The sequence below is a fragment of the Hipposideros armiger genome, unplaced genomic scaffold, assembly GCF_001890085.2.
Source record: "Hipposideros armiger isolate ML-2016 unplaced genomic scaffold, ASM189008v1 scaffold_98, whole genome shotgun sequence".
NCBI lineage: Eukaryota > Metazoa > Chordata > Mammalia > Chiroptera > Hipposideridae > Hipposideros > Hipposideros armiger.
Genome location: NW_017731448.1, coordinates 1,202,998 through 1,218,433, shown reverse-complemented (window position 1 = coordinate 1,218,433; position 15,436 = coordinate 1,202,998). Strand labels below are relative to the sequence as shown.

At 42.4% G+C, this 15,436-nt stretch overlaps 1 protein-coding gene across 1 annotated transcript in view; it reads left to right on the top strand.

Annotated features, from left to right (window-relative positions):
- The first annotated feature begins 7 nt into the window (after window positions 1-7).
- Window positions 8-15,436, top strand: part of BASP1 (brain abundant membrane attached signal protein 1) — a 48,315-nt gene continuing 32,886 nt past the window's right edge. The window contains exon 1 of the mRNA XM_019646191.1: window positions 8-253. The gene's annotated coding sequence lies outside the window, so the exon portion shown is untranslated. The remainder of the gene's footprint in view (window positions 254-15,436) is intronic.

Below are 15,436 nucleotides of genomic sequence, written 5' to 3'. Positions count from 1 at the left end.
GGGGGAGGGCGCTGGGCAGGAAGGGGAGGGGGAGCGGGAGCGCAGGAAGGCAGAGCTGCAGCCGCCGCGGCAGTAGCGGCAGCGGCGACGGCGGCGGCGGCAGCGCTCCGACTCGCTCCTCGCTCCGGGTTCCGCCGTCGAGCCGGCGAGAGAGCCTCCTCCTGCGGCCAGACGCCAGGCCGGACGACGCCAGCGACCCGGGCCCCTCGGCGGCACCGCGTTCACCCAGGGGCGGCGCAGGCACCCAGAGCCGGTAAGGAGGCGCGGACCGGGGGCGCCTGCAAACCCGGGGACCTCCGTTACTCCCCCGCCCCGCGCCCCGCGCCCCAGGCCCGCCCTTCTCTCTCCGCGCTGCAGCCGGGTGGGTGTGGGTGGGTGGAGGTGCAGGGTCGGATTAGACGGCGCGGGGCGTGGGGTCCCTCCACCAGGGCTCCGTCGCACTTCTGGGATCCGGGGTGATTGGGAATCCCCAAAGTGGGTGACTTGGGCTACTCGCCGGGTGGGGAGGATGGAGCGATGGCGAGTTGGATAAACCGAGTTGGGGGTGGGCGCGTAGCGGGAGAGAAGCTGCTAGTTGAAGAAATTGCCGAATGCGAAACCCTTTAAACGCACTGAGTCCCAAAGGGATGGTTTTGTGGGGCTGAAGGGAGCGTATCTGTCATCGGAACCTTCCACTGCAGGGAAGAAAGCTCTTGGTCCGAGGGGCGCAGCAGCCGACGATGGAGGGTGGGGGTGGGGGGGGGTGGGGTGGGGTGGGAGTAAGGGGAGAGGGGATACGCGGAATCTGCTCTGATCAGAGGAAGGAGGTGGTTTCTGGTTTAGCAAATGGGTTTCCTCCACCCGTGGGACTCCTGAATCTTGGCTTGGGGTGGCCAAGGAATGCGAGATTCACACGACAACGTGCCCCCAGAAGCACGTCTGAGCTCATGGAGCAGCCAGCCTCGGACGTGGCTGAGATACCTTCCCGCTGACCCGTGGGCCACCTCTGAGCATTTCATGTTGTGGAGTCTTCGTTCAGAGAAGGCGCCGGGCGCCTCCACCCGCGGTCCTGGCCGGGAGAGTGTGCATTTGAACCTGACAGCGCGCGGCCGCTGACGGCCCAGCCCGGCTGTGCGCGAAGGTTTGAGGTTTAGCGTATTTTGCCTAAAGCACTAACCCTGAAACCCGACGCCCGGTTCCAGTCCCCCCCAACCCGAAAAATATAAATTGCAGAATCCCTGGATCCGATCGTAACACACAATGAGCGGCTACAAACCGCATTCTTTTCATGAATATTCATCGAACGCTTGGCTGGGCTCCTTATCTGCTTCCCCAGAGATATTTCTGCCTTGAAACAAACTCCGTGGACAGCCTTTGCTTGTGTAATTTTCACCCGCTGAAATTAGCACAGCGCACATGGGTGCATTTTTAGTACCTTGAGCTGGGTTGACACACCTCGGTTTCCCGCGAGGCCAGTAGCACATATGTGGCGGGTTAAAATCAGACACTAGCATCGAGATGGTCTTCCTACTCTAGGGGTGTGACCAGCACCCCCCCACACACACCCCTCCCCGCCGGGAGTACAGCCAGGGCTAACAGATCCCCAGTACTGCGGACAAAATGAATGAATCGGGACTGTAATTACCTATTCCTTTGTCTTGGCCTCGCGCATGCGCCACAGAGCAGGGTGTGGAGGGCCCAGCAGCCGGGTGTGATCTCTCCATCACCCACCCACCCACTCTCTCCTCCGAGGCGGAGGAACAAAGGCTTTTGCCCTAAATGTTGCGTGAAACCCTTGGGTGTAAATGACAGCCCCCCCACCCCCCCACCCTGTGTGTATGTTTCTTCTTTATTTGGCTATCTCTCATCTTTTGCTTTCTTAGTGATCTCAATTGATGAAAAATAAGACTAGCCTTTATAGTGAGGGCAAATTGTGAATTTTTTTTTAATCGAAATACTTTTTAATCGAACACTTATTTTCCTTTCTGGTACCGTCCATTGTTCTTTTTCCTGTAACATATTGCACTGCAGTGATGGTGACGCTCCTAATTTGCATTAATTGTTTGTCTGACAGATTTTTGCTGCTGGTCATTTGATTAAGGGACATTGGTCTCAAAACGGACAGTGGGTATTGCCCCTAGTGTCACTACTTGAGAAAAATTGAGACATCTTGGCGTTTATAGGAACAAGATGGCCTACAAAACCCAGAACTGAGAAAATGGTTATCTTGTCAGGATCCTGACTCTTTTTCTCTTGATTCCTACCTCATTGTTTCATTAGGAATCCAGGCGAACCCCATGGAGATGGAAATCCACTTTTTGGGGAGGAAGAAGGCAGGGCTGCTGGGGGTTAATATGGTTAAGTTCCTAAGGCTTCCTTTTTTTTTTTCTTCTTTTTTTTTTTTTCAATATCTAACAGAAGCCATAATGCATGTACCTTTGATGAATGGTTTTCTTTCCAATAATGTATTATCCAGATTATTGCTTTTTAGATTTCTTTTTGGGCTACTTTGTTTTACTATCCGAAAGGAGACATTGCATATATAAAATAGAAGCTAAATATTATGTTTTTCCAAAGGTACATATACTTAAAAAAATTCATGCTTAAGCATTCTTGGTACAGCCTGATAGGACAACACGTGGCAGGAAAATGGAAATCATCTCTTTTGTTCCTTGTAATAAAAACTTGAACTTTATATGTCAGGGCCTATGCTTGGTAGGGTAGCTGCCTGGTACCCTCTTTATTCCTTAATGTTGAGCGTTTCATTATGGTTTAGAGGGCTATTTGTAGTATTTTTTTCTTCTTTTCCTGTAGGTTGTGTTTTTTGAGGGAGAGGTGAGTTGGAATATAGGCCAAATTCAATAGCAAATATATACCAATATACCCCAAATTCAATCAGTCTTAGGATTTTGAACAAGATAATTTTTAAATGGAATTAAAAAAAAAAAAGATCAGTTACCTTATTCTTTTAGCTAGCTAGCTTATTGTCAAGCCTTACTTGGCATGTGGAGAAAAGGAGTGAATTGGCCTTTTGAAAAAATGCGCTAATGGTGACTATATGCAAGTGGTATTTTTGTCCTTAACTGATGCTTATGCTTTCATTGTGGCATGTGGAAGAGACCCCTCCCCCCACCCCCCCCAACAGATCACTCACATTAAAATATCCAAGGGAAGACCTCTGCTCAAAGGGCTTCAGTTCCCTATCCTTGGAGGCGACTTTAGTCTTTATAATCTTCCTGGATTTACTAGAACAAACCATATTATAGTGTAAGGCGTGATTTGTCATTTTAGTTTTTGTGTTTTTTAAAAATTCACATTAAGAACAATTTAAACCATTTTCATTCCATTAAGCCATGGTCAAGATAAGTGGAGTTTGAAAAACTTAAACATTTGGGGAGATTTGATCTCTATAAAATAGCTGTTTTTGTTTTTTATTGCAGTTTTGTAAAAAATCGCAAAACCAAAAACCATTTATATATGTACACATATATGTGTATATGTACACATGCTATAAAATAAAATCTTACCAATAATATGAAGGTAAACTAGTTAGTATAGAATATTTTATAAGTGCTTCTTATTGGTCTTTGGAAAATAATAAATTTTCTTTCTAAGTATGTTTCTAAAAGTGAAAGAGCCTAGCTAGTCTCCTAAGAAGTTCACTTCCAGTTTCTATCTGTGTACCCCTAAAACAAATGGGTTGTATTGTATATCTCAAATTAAGATGTTCATTTATAGGTTTAAAAACTCATAGTAAGCACTACTGAACATTAAAAGCTGTAAGAAACAATGCTATCTAAATAAAGGATTTATAAAATTGTTTTGTCTTATTTTTGTGATACGTGGAAATATTTGTTTTGGAAAATATCCCCCAAAGGGCCTGTCAACTATTATTTGTCAAAAGTGATGGCCTTTGGTGTCTGATTCTGTTGAAAGAAATGCTTTGGTTTGCTTAGGCTTTTCTTTTCTTTTACCTACTCAGTTTTACACCTTCTTTATCAAAAGATTAACATCATCTCAATGATTGTCTTAGCTGATAAACTAGAAACCAGGTAACCGCTGAGGAAAAACCCTGTGTAGATACACAAGTTGAAGTTCTTGGGGAAACTGTGGAAGCTTCTTCATTTTATCAAGTATTCTCAATTCACTGGACCATTTCCTTCTATTCTGTCTCTTAAGACTTAAGATAACCCGATGCAACATGATCTTTTACTCTTTGGCTTAATTATGGTGGATACATATCAGGAAATGACTTTGAGGTTGTGAATAGTCAGATTTTTTTAAAAGAGTACACTTGATGTGTTTTGGGGAGATTTTTTTGGAGGTTTCCTAGGGCATAGTGGAAAGAAACTGGATTTGGAAAAACTCGAGGCACTGGCTAGGCCACTTTGGGCAAATTATTTCAAATGTCTCTGTATTTCACTTTCTTTAGTTGTAAAACTGGGATAATTATTCCTACTTTCAGGCTGTAATAAGGACCACACGTATGTGTAAAAAGTACATAAGTACAATGGCTGCATTTCAGTCTGCATTTCAACACGTTGACTAAATTCTGTATGCTGAGCTGTGTTTTTGTTTCATGCTAATAATCAAGACCTGAGGGCTTTGGCTATATTTAGTCAGAAATAGGATATCTCATACTCAAAGATGCTCAAATATCATAACTCCTAATTTCTGTCCTTATGGATATACGTATTTGAAATTCTGGGACACTGGATGAGAATTTGCCCCAAAGTGGGTTGAAGGGAACCAGGGTGGCCACCCTCATTGAATTCCCCATGGCTGCTTAATGTAACACAAGAGATGGCATTTACATCCTTTTGAGAAAATACAGGGGTAATCTTAAAACCACAGAAGTTCCCGGCCTGCCAAAGGAAGGTTTTTGTTAAATGCCATTTCTTGCACAGCTATTAAGACATCTAGGTAAGTGTCACATGAGAAAAATTGTCCAGTGAACCTTAAGAAGAGTAGAAGACACTCATATAGAGCCAAATTCTTACCAGAATAGCTGGATTGACATTTTGAGAAGACACAAACTCAAGGAGCATTGTGACTGAACAGCATTCTGTTTTTCCCTCTGGAAGTCAGAAATGGGATGAAAGGGGATGCCGAGAGAGTCTTAGAGTGTGTGTTCCTTTTTTCTGCACCCTAAGGGTTTAAATAACTTAAAAAATCAAGCTTTCCACAGGCAATAGAGTTTTGAACACACACAGGGAAAGCAGAAATTTTTTTTTTGACTAGCCAAGGCTATCAGTGAGGGGAGGTTGCCATCAAGTGAGCTTCAAAGTCTAGGAGTAAATTCCTGAAAGCTTTAGAAACTGAGAAATAGAAACCATCTGCAAGCTCAGCGGGTGCAAGGCATAAGGAAACATTTCAAGATAATATAGGAAAATGGTGTTCAGTGGGGAGAGCAATGCATTTACACAGTATTTCCCCCTTATCACTTAAATATTTTCCGAAGTTTGTGAATTGATTTTTTTGTTGTTGTGGTTGTTCATTTTGGAGGAGGGTGGAAGGGCTGAGCTTCACGGGTTTGTTTTTTGGACTTCTCTTTGAAATGTAGATTTCAGCCATTGCTTGCACATTGTGAGGGAGTATGATATTTAGAAAGCTGGTTTGGAGGGCTGGGTGTGGTGGAGTTAGGCCTTGGAGCCAGATTCACTGGGTCAAGAACCTTGTCTCAGCCATTTTCTAGCTGTGTGAATTTTGGCAAATTGCTTAGCTTCTCTGTGCTTCAAACCCCATCTGTAAAATGGAGCTTACAATACAGAGTTATTATAAGGATTAAGTGAAATAAATCCTCAGACACATAGGACGATGCCTCATAAATATTCTTTGCATCTTTATGTAGCGCATTCACCGTAACGTGGTGAGAGGACCAGCTTTTTACTTCATCCTCTACGTCTATAGCTGTTCACATTCTTGTTTCAGAGAGGAGAGATATTCAGGCAGGCCATGCTGGTTGGTGTCTTGAAGAGTAGCTGGTAAGACATTGAAGTCTGTGGTTTCAAAAAAGCCTCCGGGTATAGCTATGACACCTTGAATATGTTGCCAGGACACTTGTCCTAGTTTCAAAAGTCTAAAATGGGTAGGTTAATACAACCCCCGCCTCCATACTGAATTGATATTAAAATGGCAAAAAAAAAAAAAATGTGAAAGTCCCCAGGAAATTAAAGACCTTCAGAGAAAAGCTCATGGCACATTAGGATTCCTGAAAGAACTTGGGTGGCTTTATTGTGTCCCCGATCAAGGTGTATCATTAGCATTTCAAAGGAGTGTCTCATCATTAGTACTAAGATTGATACAAACCGATTGAGATATTTAAAATTCCAAGGACACACATGGTATAGTCCTTTCCCCATTCCTCTTTCCCAAGTCACTGCCACCCTTCATTCCAGGAATAAAACTGAAGCTTTATTCATTTATTTATGCAGGAATGTAAAGGTGTCATCTGTTGACAAAAAATCTTTGGAAGTAATTATCCACATGGAGACTTGAGTCACTGTGTCCCTTAAAAACAACAAAGAAGTTCTTCGGAATTTCAGATATTTGAGATTGGTACATGATCCAATCAGTCCCACCCTGTCAGGCGTTTAATTCTGGGATCGGCCCAGGTGGTTTGTTTTTGGACTTCTGGACACCGGGTTTTGCTATTGAGTGCAGGTAAAGTCATTCTCATTTTGGTTAAATCATTTTTTAATAGTTTTTTTAAACATGTTTTGACTCTTACGGATTCAGGAGGGAAATTATAACTTTACTTTTTATCTGTCAGTCACTGTAGTAAAGAGGTTTTGGAAATGGTGGTTGTATCTTTTAAAAACTTCCTCCAGCATATTTTGTTTGTTTGTTTGTTTGTTTGTTTGTTTGTTTGTAAATTTGGAGCAGTTAAGGGATGAAACTGGACATTTGTTGACTGTTCATTGTATGTCATATGCTTGAATTTTATCCACTCAAACAAACTGTAAGATGCATTTTACCTGTGAACAAATGAAAAACAGCATTAAATAATATGCATAAGATTCTAGAGCTACTAGAAAGTCATAGAATTCAAGTCCATGTCTGATGGTTGTCTTCGCCACAAGCTACCTACACTGGACCTCCCACAAGCCTTGGCCAGTTTATCTTACGCCATATGGAGACTGGAGGATAAAATGGATAACCTTCTAACATAGTAACATCTTCAATAGTCATGTAGAGAGAGCCATGCTAAGTTCTTCAATGAAAAATTATGTATCGTGTGAAAATGACCATGAAAGGAAAGCGTTTTGAATCAATTCAGGACATTGAGGCAGCCATGACAGTACAATTAAAGACACTCATGAAAGAGGACTTCCAGAGCTGCTTCAGAAAGTGGCAAAAATGATGGGATAACTGTGTTTGACGTGATGGGGAATATTTTGAGGGGGATTAATGGCAATGTGTCTTTTACTGTAATACATTTTTTTAAATTAAAAAAAAATTATGTATCATGGAAGAGAGGCACTGGAATAAATATTTAATCAGTAAATACATTAAGTGACATAGATTAGAAGTGCTTCTTGTCATAGTGAACATGGCCTAGTATCCTTAAGTCATGCCTTTTCTGCTGTGATGGTGATGGCCACTCTTAATAAGGACTGGAGGTGAACTTGGTGGATTTGGTCAGTCCCCTTCTATTCCTCATTACACTTCACAGGTGGAGGTAATAACTCAGATACCTTACCTGTAATTCCACTTTGGAGATGCTGATCAGATGCTAGCAACCCCGCTCCGGCTATGCAGTTAGGGGTGCCTGATTAGAACCAAGTCCTAAACTTGTTAACTAGCTTTCATTCTGCTTCCCTGCAGGATTCATTTACAGAAACTCGGTGGCTGTTTTAGATACTGTCCTAACTACAGCCTGAGTCCTTTGTAAATACTTGTGTCATCATAACAAAAGGTTTGAAAGCTTATGACTAAAACACGTATTTTGGAGCTCTAAAGAATTTTAGGAAAGTTCGTGGCTTGCTCCAGGTCCCATGAGCTGGCTGGTGGCTGAGTGGAAACCCAGGTTATTTCCCAATAAAGCCTCATTCCTACGTGTCCCTCCCTTCTGTCTAATTGAGTCAAACTTGTACTCACTGTCTGCTACTTAAAAAAAATCTTACCAAGTTTTTGAAAATCCAAATCTGATTTTGTGTGTCCCTCCCTGCTGCTTTGTTCCCTCATCTGCCTTCATTTGCCACTTCGGTCCCTTGTCTCCAGGTGCTACCTGTTACTGCTATAAGTGTCATCTTCCCCCCTCAGCTTATCTCCCTGCTTCTTACATTATAGGCACATGATTTCCTTCATAAGCCAAAGAATTTGTGGCATGCACTAAAATAACTTTGCTCATAAAACTAAATTTTAGTGTCATCTTTGTTTTCCTCCTAAGATGAACAGTGGTGCAAGATTGGGGAGGGGGGTTGCGGGGGGACTGTGAGTAGAGGGCACACATTTGAAAAGAAAGCCAGTTGGTTTTAGACTAATTCGGGTGCTATGGAGCGAGTGGAACAGTCAGGCTTTGTGCCCTAGAAATGCTCAGGAAACTCCTGGAAAATCCACAATGGAGTATTGTGGAGAGGTGATGGATGGATGTGAGCTTTTATACGGATTAATAGTGTTATCTGGCTTATTGGTTTGAGAGCTGCATAAAACATGAGGTTCAGTCTCTTTTCTTTAGAATTATCATTTACAGTATTCGGGCCAGTTTAGAGGATTGAACAGAGCTTTAAGTTTCTGAAGTAGTCATTAAAATATGGAACTTAGATACAAGTTGTTAAAACACTTTGCAAAGCTTACTATGATGTTTCAAACTGATTTTAACAATATTAACTGTTTACATTTGTATTTGGTGAAACTGTGATAGTTGTAGATGAGACACAATTTTAATTTCATATTTAAAATGATCTATTTAGACATGTCAATAAATGCAGAATGAGCTTTAAGGAATTTACATTTTTTCCCCAGGGAATCTGCAATAAATATGTGACTTCGGTTTTCATAATGCTGTTAATTATTATAGTTTTGCAGGTTCAGAAAAGGATAGCTTCCTAAAATAAGCCCAAATCAAAACCTCTTTTTTTAAGTTTATAAAGAAATAGATTTTAGTAAATAGTTTTTTCTGGCTGAGCATTCTAAGTAAGTTTACTGGATTGCTTGGCAAAGTGATTTTGAAAAGACCCACATCATTTACCTGTTGACAGCCATTCAAAACACCATGACCACCTAAGCTGACATAATAGCCAAGTTAAATAGTAACGAGGTCTAACTGGGGCAGTAGTATATCAAAAGGGAAAACAGCAGCAACCATCTAGTAACTGTAAGGACATCCCTATTTCTTCAGGGTGCATATAAGAAAGTCCTCAGAATTGTTGGGTCTTTGCAGACTACTGTCTTAAGTTTGTCTGAGCGTGTCTTGAAACTGTAAGGGCTGTAGGTATGTTTGCTGTCTTTGACCTTTACAAATGTTCTCAGCTGTTTCAATAAAGGATAAAACAGCTTCTGTATTTGCCTTAGTCATATTTAAGATGAGTGGGGAAAAGAAAAATCTAGAGAAATCGGTGATTGACAGGAGATGAAAGACGATTTTCTCCCTTCCTTTATCCTGCATTTCATCAAGAAGGTAGGGTGAGGTTATGTGACCACTTGGGTATTTACTATGTACGAGGTTGGACAGTTAAGTTCACGAGCTCATCCTAGAAAAAGTGCTACATACCTCATTGCTGAATCTCACTATGGTCACCTTCAAAGTTCTCCCCTTGGGAAGCTATGCTCTGATGCCAGTGCCTAGTCCACCCTTTAAAGCAATTTTGGAATTCTTTTTCTGGAATGGCCATCAGAGCTATCGTTGTATTGCCCTTGATGTCCTGAATATCATCAAAATGTCTTCATTTCAATATTTCCTTTATCTTCGGGTAAAGAAAGAAGTCATTGGGGCCAGTTCAGGTGAGTAGGGAGGGTGTTCCAATACAGCTATTTGTTTACTGGCTAAAAACTCCTTCACAGACGGTGCTGTGTGAGCTGGTGCATGGTCATGATGCAAGAGCCATGAATTGTTGGCGAAAAGTTCAGGTCGTCTAACTTTTTCACGCAGCCTTTTCAGCACTTCCAAAAAGTAAACTTGGTTAACTGTCCAGTTGGTACAAATTCATAATGAATAATCCCTCTGATATCAAGAAAAGGTTCGCAACATCATTGCAACAAGTTCGCAAACTTAATTGTCAGACCTTGTGCATTGTTGTGCTTAAACAAGGTGTTCTGGAATTTTCTCTGAAGGACTTATTTTTCCTAAGGGAAAAAGAAAGGATCTCTGTTAACAGTTGGTGGTGACATGTAGTTCCTGGGTCTTCTTGTGGTCACCCAACCTTGGTGACCGCCCTGGTGACAGGAGGTTTCTTGTGGCATGAGCATTTCCTCAGTAGCCCTGGTGATCTTTTGTTGAGACCTCAGGCTTTGAATTCCCAGGGCTGACCTGACTGGACTTTAGAAACCTGGTTCCAGAAATTTCAGTGTTTGGTTTTCAGACAAATAGCAACAAGTGTTTGCCCCAATATTCTCCCAAAGGTTGTTAAGACAGGTGTATGTTTCTTCACGTGACTCGCATCTGAACATCACTCCGTCATCCAGTCCAATGGTTGACTAAGGAAAAGTCTCATCGAAGGTTTCATTGGTATAAGAGACACAAACACTAATAGCTCACTTCATTTACCTCTACCCTTTCTATTCAAACTGGTTTTGTTTCCACCCTCCAGAGAGCTTAGCTTTGATTTCAGCTGCGTTCAAGTTTCCTGGGTGGGTGGTTGTCCTAGGAGACCTCAACTGGCCACAATGCAGAGAGAAGTAACTACACAACGGAATTATAACACATGATTTCACTAAGGTAAGAGTTGTAGTTTCAAATGCAATGTGCTCTCAATGTGAAAGCCATTCTATTAATATTTCTAAGATATTATGTTTAATTTACTATGAACTCTTGAGTGCAGAGAATGCAACAAACATGTGAGTTTAACAAAAATAAAAAATGAATTTAAATGTCAGCAGTCTTCGCAACTCTCCTCCTCACCGAAACAACTGTATGTGTTAGCCCTTTCTGCTTAAAAAATACCCCTTTTTTGCACTTTAAGCTTTAATGCTGTCAGTAGGAACACATTTTTTTACTGTCTCCTTGGTTCCAGCAACAAGTACTACAATGTTAAGGGAAGAAGAGGTGGTGATTAGAGAGGGAGCAGCTGGCAAATAAGCACAAATGTACTATGCTACCCCTTTCACCTGCCTTCTTTAGACCAGAAGATCCTACTTTTGGGTCACTTTCTTGTGTTGATCCCATTGGCTAGGCATACTAACTACCCAAGGAGCATCCTTTGTCACTTCTGTAATGAGACAGCCAAGAATCTCAGATACAGGGCACAGCAGTCCAGAATGATGTCATACTACCAAAAACCGTTACTGCTATTTCTAAGCAGAGTGAACACACACACACACACACACACACACACACACACACACACACAACCTCAAGCCAGTTTTGAGCTGGGCATGACTCCTGTTGGAAGAGGGTGTGAACTGGGGGAGATAGATCTAAAAACTGAAACAAAACCCAAACTCTTAGGGTATTCAGATAGTTGTTAACATTAGCAGGACGCAGCATGGCAAACCAGCAGGCCCTGACATGTTGGCAATTGTTTGCACAGTTTACCTGGTAGAGGAAATTTCTAACTACTAGAATGAATGTTTTAGAGCACTAATGTGCACTGTGGTTAGTGTGAGGTTTAATTGGCTGGGGCTGCATTTCCATTTAAACCGGATTCTGATAACACATTGAACTACCTCTCTACCTAATGAAACGAGAGAGAGGGTGAGGCATCTGTGAGCAACAGCATTTCTTACTAAATGTTGAGGTTTCAAAAAAAACCCTTCTGAAAAGGAGGAAATGGCTGTTCTGGAGGAAGTTCAGCATGGTAATTTTGCAGCCATGTTTGTAGGTGGAGAGAGGGGAACACCATTCCTTTCTGTTACCAGGAGTGTCCGTATTCCCCTTGTGTGGGCAGGATTTCTGGTAAGTACAATACAGGAAGCAAAAGTACACTGTTCTGGACCAGCAGCCCATGACACCTTGTTTCTGACCCCGACTGCTCCCTTCCTCTCGTGTTTGCGTGGGCAAAAGGGAGTCTAGGTGACTGGGGCATGCGAGGAGGAAAGATGGGATAGGAGCAGGTGGAGATCAGTAATGGAAGTGGCAGAAGAAGACATGGCACTTTGTTCCTGCTCTAGCTGCCATAACAAAATTCCACAGCCTGGGTGGCTTCAACGAGAGACATTGATTTTCTCATAGCTGTAGAGGCTATGAAGTCCAAGATCAAGGTGTGGACAGGTTTGATTTCACCTGAGGTCTCTCGCCCTGGCTTGCAGATCGCCGCCATCTTGCTCTGTCCTCTCATCGTCTTGCTCCTGTGTGCTTGCATCCCTGCTGTCTCTTCCGGTGTGTCCTAATCTCTTTTCTATAAGGACACCCATGCTATTGGATTAAGGCTCACCCCAATGGTCTCGTTTTAACCATCTCTTTTAAGGCCCTATCTATCCAAATGCAGCCATAAGTTGAGGTCCTGGAGCTTAGGGCTTTAACAAATGAACTTTGGGGGGATACAACTCACCTGATAACAACTCATGTTGCAGGCCAAGAAAGGTGGTGTATTTACATTGAAGAACAATTTGAAGCTCCTGTGCAAAGTGCTGCTTCACTTGTTCCCGCGCTCAAGGAGAAGAGAGGGGGGGAGACTCAACAACATTTGAGACCCTGGTTCAATCCTCACCGGTCCATGTGGGGCAAGGATAAGTGTCCTCACCTGACACATGAGATGCAGAGAAGTTAATTTCCCGAAGGTTCACATAGCTAGAAAAGGTAGAGCCCGGTGTGGGATTCAAAGCCATGTTTCTGTGGCTCATTGTCCTGGGGGTGGCAAAGTGTGTGTGCAGGTGCCATTCCCTCTGCTGTACACGTGATGGACATGGGTACATGGAAGAGGCCTCCGGATCCTTCTCAACAGAGTGCTTCAGACAGTCACCACCAATCAATAGGCATTAACATGTAGTGACACCTATTTTTCATCCTAGTACTGTGTTTTATATTATCCTGCTTTTCCTCTGCCTGGAAGCTTTTCCATTAGGTTATTTATGTACTCAAATATTACAAGAGAGTGACGAAAGGAAAAGAGAAGAATTTACTTAGTGCATCTAGTGTAAAGAGTTAGCTTGTCTTGAGTAAATTAAAATAGAGTTATTCTGAGACAGCCCATTTAAAAATCTCTAACCAACAGTGGCAGTGGCAGAGACCCATCCGATTCTGTTTAGATGGAAGAATTGAGCACATGTGCAGGCCAGTTTAAAATCCTACTCTGGTATCCCTGCTTAGTGGTAGGGATTCTCCGTACTGAATGTTACTGTGGGGCAAGTTTTATTGGGCGGAGACTTGAAGACATTAGAAGATAGAGGCTTTAACAAAAGCAAGTGTGGGAAGCGTGGCTGGAGTTGCTATACATTGGGACACTGAGGAACGGGAAGTAAGACGTGTCAGGAATCATGAAGTCTCTGACTCCAAAAGTCAAGGCTAATGAATTTTTGGGCCTTTCCAAGTAATGAAACAAACAATGATACTTAAGGGATTCTTTGAGGGGCATTCTCAACAAATGCGGATGTGGGTATGTCTACATTCAACAGTTTTGAAAGACTCTTTTTAAAAAAGCAATTTACAGCTTTTGAGGGTGCCCTCTCAAGTGATGCAATCATTGCTTTCTGTTTCAAATTTCAGGTCATGTCGCAGTTGTGTTAACTATGGCAGTAAAAACACTGCCTCATTAATCCACAGTCTAGTGGAATATAACAATTCAATTTTACCAGATAAACCACTGGCCCTACAATAATTGAAAGTTGGTGCTGTTTAATATCTTTCATAAAAAAAATTCACTGCTAAATTTTCTGCTTGTAACATGTGATGTGAGTTACTGTAGAATATTTTAACTCTAATTTATGCAGCGTCTATTTTCAAGCCAATGACCCTGGCCCTCTTTTCGTGCTCACTTTCTTGGTCAATAGCCCTTCCATTCATTCCAGATAGCTGGCCTCTTCCTGGTAACGAATCTCTATAGACTGTACCTTGTAATTATCTCACATGTAAGTCCATTTCCCTGGTTGGGGAAGAAACATTTCCCTCTACCTTTCAAGGTTCTTTTCGCTGGTCTAGTAATCAAATTGACATGAGACAGATTAAAATGAAAGTTTAATAACACATGTATCTCATGTATACATGGGAGAGATGCAGGAACATTGAGAAACTTGCCCCAAATAATGGCAGAAGCCATCACTTTAAATACCACCTTCAGCTAAAGACAAAAGATGTGGGTGGAGAGTCAGTTATGGGAGGTGACCAAGAAAAGCACAGGTAATAAGGGCAATATTGTTACTCAGGTTTCAGTCCATGCCTTCTCCATTGCCAAGGGTTTCTAGGGATTTAGTTATCTTTGTCTTCCGGGTACAGAGAGGGAGACACCTCTATTTTAATTTACACATGACAAGCTAATTTTTTTTTTTTTTTTAGCTGAGCCATCATGCCGCCTGTTGGCAGCTCAGCTGCAGCTCAGCTCAGGCCAGGCATCGAACCGCTTTTGCTCAGAGCTCCACTCTTGAGCAGGCTCTTAACCAACTGAGCCACTGGGCTGGCCCAAAGCTAATTCTTTACAAATGGAGATTTGCCCTTACACATGTAAACATCCTTTTACAAAGGATTACTTCTCCTTGGTTTTCAGAGCTTCTCCCATGTCTGATGTTTCTTAAAACTAACCAGCCCCAAATAATCACTATTCCAAAGAGGCATATTGCGGGGTAGCAAACTCTGCTTCCCTTTGCTCACTGCTCAAAGCCATGAACCTCGTCAAAGCTTCTAGCCCTGTCTTGGGCTATTGCTCTAATACGCTTCTAAATCTATGCAGTCCTGTGCCTAAGACTTCATAGCACAGCTTCCTGTTACCCTTTCCTGCAGGCTCACCTTCTGTTTTTCCCTTCAGCCTCCTTTCACCCTCACACTCATCTACCCTCTGTTCTCCAGCCACGTGACCCACTGTTCAGCTCTCCCCAATGCTCCAAGCTCTTTTCTACTGTTCCTTCGGTCTGGAATATTCTTTTTCCTACTGCCCCAGTATTCCTCAGCTTAAATGCCACTTTTTCAGACATGCCTTTCTTGACTGTCCCCACACCTCTTGTAGCACTTGCCATTTTTGTCCCTGCATGTATCAAAACTGATGCGATTATTTAATGTCTCTAGATGAAAAGACTCAGAGGAGGCAGGGGTGTATCGGTTTTGTTGACCCATAACAACTCTGATACATACGAAGCCCTCCACATTTGTTCAGTGTCAAAGATTGACTATTGTACATTATATTCATAGAGGGCACGTGTCCTTTGAAAG